This window comes from Panthera tigris, chromosome B3 (genome assembly GCF_018350195.1).
Source record: "Panthera tigris isolate Pti1 chromosome B3, P.tigris_Pti1_mat1.1, whole genome shotgun sequence".
Classification (NCBI taxonomy): Eukaryota; Metazoa; Chordata; class Mammalia; order Carnivora; family Felidae; genus Panthera; species Panthera tigris.
Genome location: NC_056665.1, coordinates 111,385,244 through 111,390,889, shown reverse-complemented (window position 1 = coordinate 111,390,889; position 5,646 = coordinate 111,385,244). Strand labels below are relative to the sequence as shown.

Here is a 5,646-nt window from a genome sequence, read left to right as displayed (position 1 = left end):
ATTTGAGAATGGTGCTCATTCAGTCAAATATGACCACCACTTTGTTTTAAGAAACAAAGGTTGGCTGTACTTATGGAACTAACGTCTATAAGACCCTCTCAGGAAAGCTGGCCTGGCTCCTGGCTGGGGGTGTCCCAGCCTTTCAGGTGGTTTAGGAAGACCACTTCCTAGCAGACCAGGAACCATGTGATATTTAGGGAACTTAAGAATCTTGAGAGGAATTCACCCATATTCATATAGGTATGGCAGTGAAATTTGGTGGAGACCATTTCCTAGAATCGGTTTCCTCTCTCAAGATAGTAAATAGTACAGGCCTTTAAATCCATCTGAGATTCCTTAGAATAACTCCCAGACAGAAGTTAATTCTATGACATGAGCATTGTTCGATACTGTGCGGCTCAAGATTTGCAAAACAAACTTAAGGAAGCCTATATGTTCACGAATACACTTGCTGAATTTATGTAAACAATCAAGCCAATCAAGCCAAACCTAATTGAAATCAATCTTATTTTGTGGTCAAGAATAATCTTTCTTGGAGATTCTATAATCAAGAGGAAAGAGGGAGAGACCGTCAGAAAAAATTGTGACAGACTCTGAAATGTACCAAAGAGTATCAAAAAAAAAAAAATGCTGGAGGTATTCATTGGCAAACTATGTATTATCGAGAGCACATTATTTTGGTTTATCTGATTCTGTGGAATTTAAACCTTTCATTGTCTTAGAACTATTTTATAATTTTGTTATTTTTTAAAATGATAACAAAGCAAATAATTGTTACCTATAAATATGCAAAATAATTCTGTCTGATGGAGGAACAGTTGATCCCTTCCCACCCCCACCATAATGGAAAAAGCCAATTTTGCGTATATTTGTAAGTTCACATGACCTACATATGTCTCTGCTCTTTGAATTCTCCTTTGAACCAATTGTAACATCTTGCTGATTTCCTCATTAGTTAATAAACTAACTATTTGACATATATTCATTTTGTATATTTATATGACAGTCATGGTTTTATCTTTTTAAAAAGGCATCCTTTAACATGTTAAATTTTTTTTTTTTAAGTTTATTTATTTTTTGAGAGAGAGAAGCAGAGCTTGTGCAGGGAAGGGACAGAGAGAGAGGGAGACAGAGAATTCTAAGCAGGCTCCAGGCTCTGAGCTGTCAGCACAGAGCCCGACGTGGGGCTCCAACCCACAAACCACCAGATCATGCCAGATCATGACCTGAGCTGAAGTCAGAGCCCAACCGACTGAGCCACCCAGGCACCCCTAACATGTTAAATTCTTCACTTTGCTCTTGTGCCATAAACTATTATGTTAATTATTTATACATTGCAGAAGAGTTAAACTGTCAACAGTTGACTAGTTGACATGTTAGTTTAGTGACACATTCAATGTTAACATTTATTAATTATGAATCTACAGCAAGTAGCTTCCTGTCTTGGAGTTATTAATTTTATTCTAGGCATCAAACATTCTCACAGGCTCCTGAAAAGCTCTTAAGCCCTATGCACTGTGCTTATGGGGTAAAATTAATAAAAAACTGAGTAGTCACTGAATAAATGTTGAATAAATGAATGAGTAAACAGAAAATAATCCCTACCATTTTGGTGGACCTTCTCATGTGCCTTATACTCATATGTTTCCTAGAAATAAGGAATATACATGAGAAGTAAATTACACAGCGAGATTTGTTGGACATTATTATTGTTATTACCATTTGATAAGTGAAGAACAGGCTGAAGTTGCCTAGCATGCCTGTGACAACACATGCCCAAGTGCCAGGGCAATATCTGAACCCAGGTTTCTGGCCTCAGAGTCTGCCTTTCCACTACCCAGGATATTGGTACAATCTCTCTATTAAAATAAAAATATTAACGATAATCTAGCCCTGAGAGTTGTTGTGGAGGAAAATGAGATGATGCATATAATGGGCTTGGCATAGTTCCTGGCACAGAGTAAGTGCTCACTAAGTGGTAGTCATGGTAACATTTGTCCCAGGTTCCTGCTCCTCTGTGACCTCATATATCTTCTGAGCCACAGCAGTCCGAGCTGCAGGGATTGGGTTAAGGAGGAGGAAGTGGTGGTGAGAAGATACACTTTGCATAAGTATTTACATGTTTTAAAAACTCTTTTTATTTCACAATGGAAAAAGTCTTTTGAAGCAAGCCTGTACAATCTAGGGACAATTTAAACAGATTCAAATTGGAAAGTTACAAGGGAAATTGCAAAAGGAAACAGGAGGAGTCCAACCTTCATGGGTCTAAATCCCAGAGGCTCTGAGCCAAGCAGGCTCCAAATCATGCTCCTTAACTCCCACTTGTGCGGTGCGTGAATCCTTCCCCAGCCTCAGCAGTAACTGGAAAGTAGGAGAAGCAGAGATCATGGGGCATTCAAGGACCCAAACTACACCAAGCCAAATATTCAAGTCTGGGTCCCCATATCTGTTCCTGAGGAAATTATCTGTGAGCAGATAGAGTGAAACAAGTAAAACTTGTGTTGGTGAAAAATGAGCCTGTCTCTAGCGTGGACAAAGTCCCAAAGTAAAGCTCAACAAAAGCAGTCACTGTGACTCCCATTGCTTTTGTCAGTCCCTGTGATTGTAGCTGCTGTATCCTGCATCCAAGGGGCTGTGGGTAAGTGCTGACATCCTAGGATGGCAAACTAGGCTGAAGGGGACGGGCACAGATGATAGGGGAGACTTAGCTCATTGCTGACTGAGTAGGACTATGAGGGTTGTTGGAGGGCTGGCCTTGTGGATTTGATAGCTGCATCTGAAGAGAGTTTGAGAGGGTGGGTACGGGGCGGGGAGGGTTTAGTGAGGGGACCAGTTACAGGGGGAGGGCACATAAGTGTCATAAGAGTGATGATTACCATTATGTGACTCTCTCCCCCGGCAATGGGATAGTCTGACTACTGTCAGCGCATAACCCCCTCCTCCAAAATCAGGACATTCCCTTGCTACTTTTCACCATATCCCCTTCCTCAGTCTACAGAAAGCTCCCAAAGGCCAGGCAGAATCATTGCCCCAGTTGCCCACGAGCACACAAAGAAGACCCCTTGCCCGTTTCCCCACACATCATTTGCTATTTATGAATATGCAGTTATGAAAGTATGAAGTCATCATTTCCAATTATGTTATTTTAATTTGTAGCAGTGATAAAGGGGAAGATCTTCCATTACCCCAATGCCCTCTCCCTTCTAATTGATTATTATCCTTTATCCCTGTATTCTTGACCTAATATCTATAGGGCAGAAGTGTTCTTCCCCCCCCCCCTCCCCGTTTTTTTTCCTCCCCATGGTCAAGGCTTCGTGTGGATTCCTTATATCTCCTCCTTCAGCCTCCTGGCTGAAGTCACTGCAGATTTCCTCACCCCTCCGAACAGATAGCTCAGTGCCATTAGCTTTGTAGTTTCATCTTTGAAAGATCTAATCTTTGTATTCCCCTCTCTACTTTCCTTAACTTTTTAATAACAGAGACATGTCAGAACAGAAATTGCTTCTGGTCTGGAACAGGCTGTGCTCTCGATGGCACATATATTACTGAGGCGGGGGTGACTTCACTTTGACTTGACACAAACCCAATCAGGATATGAGAACTCTGAAGATCTAAGTCTTTATCTGGGGCTTCACAGTTGGTAGGGAAGGGGGAATGTTATTAACGTATGTATATCTCCTTGCAGTTCCCACCAAAGAGAGAGAGGGAGAGAGAGAGAAATCCCTGACATTTATCTCCTAAACAAGACATGTGAGGAGCCAAATGCCATTTGACAGGACAAATATTTACTGTGCCTGCAAACAGCCCCGAACATCAGTGCAGGGAACGTGAAGACTGAGCCAAGGCTGATCAAAGTTCAACGGAGATGCCAGGTCCCAAGAGGTGGGGATTAAGGGCATCATTTAACACCGAACCACGGACAAGATTTGTCTCGTTGGCTCCCTATTCAAACCGGGCATTTTATTTTCATTTCCTCGGTCCTCCACAGGCTCATGTTCTTCAGGGCGGGGGGCTGCGAGCCCTTTTCATTCCCCTAAACTCTGAGCTCTTGGCCGATCTTTCACACAGCAGTCAGCGGGATTACAGGGTTGCGAGTTCTTGTGAAGATTTGCTCGTTCTCCTGCAGAAAGAAAATTGGACTCCTGAAGACCCACAGGACCATCACTGCTAATAGCAAGCAGTGAGACGAGAGGCCCGTCGAGAAACCACGGCCGGAAAAAGCACACAGAGACATTTTTTTGCAGCAGCGTCAGCAAAGCAGCCTCATGGGGGAGGGCTGGGGGGAATTTCCACTAACAAGCTTGACAGTTCTCCTGTAACTTGTAGAAGTCCTGCTTACTTCAGCAGCATTATTTTTCAGACAGAAGTGTCTGATTAACTGCCTCCTAGAGCAATGGTGTTTAACTGACACCGGCCACAAAGCCGGCTGAGAAGTTTATCTTCTTCTGCCTTTCACATGAGATCCTTTAAGTTCCCCGGCCACCGCGGGCCGCTTGGGAACAACTCTCTTCATCCGTCTGGGCCCTGGTGTCCCCGTAGCCCTTCTCTCCCGGGGAAGCAGCATCTAGAGGCTTCTACTCTCTCAGCTGCCCCTGGTCTGGTTATACTGAGCATGCTGTTTAACCTCTCATGCTTCAGTTTTCACAGCTATCTAAGATGTTGGGGAGGAATTAAATGAGAAAATGTGTCTAAAGCTCTTATGTGGCCTGCGATTCGCGTGGCAAGCATTCATTAAGCGTTAGCTCTCATTATTATCATCTTGACGAATGCCGGGCAGAGGAGTTATCTGCCTTGGTCAGGATAAAAGGAGCTGGACACAGGCTTTCAGTTCTACAAGATGAAAAGAGCTCTGGACATGGAGGGTGGTGATAGTTGCACAACATTATGAATGTATTTAATACCACAGACCCACATGCTTCCAAAGGGGCATATATGTGTGTTTTACCACAACAAAAAATTGCAAAAAATAAAAGTAAATAAAAAGGATTAAAACAAAGGAGCTGAGTATGGCAGATAGAACAATGGCTCCCCCGAAAAATGTCCTCGTCCTCATCCCTAGGACCTGTGAAAGTCACCTTACATAACCACAGGGGCTTTGCAGATGTGATTAATTTAAGAACCTGGGGAAGAGGAAATCATTCTGGATCACCCAGGTGAATCCAGTCACAAGGGTCCTCGTATAAGAGAGAGGCAGGAGGTTCAGAGACAGAGAAGGATGTGAAGACAAAAGCAGAGGGTGGAAGATACTACCCTGCTAGCTTTGAGGATGAAGGAAGGTGGTCAGGAGCCAAGGAACACAGGAAGCCTCTAGAAGACGGAAAATACAGCCACCAGAAGGAACGGAGAGCCCTGCAGCATCTTGATCTTAGACCAGAGAACTTCTGACCTCCAGACCTGTGAATGATAAATCTGTGGTATTTTCAGCCACTGAGTTTGTGGTCATTTGCTCCAGCAGACCTACCATCAAATGCCCTGGGTGGTGGCGGAGACCCGTGGGCCCGATCTGGAGTGGGGGGAGAGGAACCTCCACAGGAGCAGCCCTGGGACACAGACCCCATCCTGTCAGCACACGCCTCATGGGGGCCTCTGCCTGTGGGCAGGTGCACCTCCTTTTCATCCTTGGAAAGCCGTGGTAATCAGACAAGG

The 5,646-nt window shown here is 44.0% G+C and overlaps 1 long non-coding RNA gene across 1 annotated transcript; it reads left to right on the top strand.

The window, feature by feature from the left end:
- The first annotated feature begins 2,062 nt into the window (after positions 1-2,062).
- LOC122239277 lies at positions 2,063-4,319 on the top strand. The gene is made up of 2 exons (XR_006218225.1): positions 2,063-2,638; positions 3,686-4,319. It is a non-coding gene; the product is annotated as an uncharacterized LOC122239277 (long non-coding RNA).
- Positions 4,320-5,646: the final 1,327 nt, after the last annotated feature.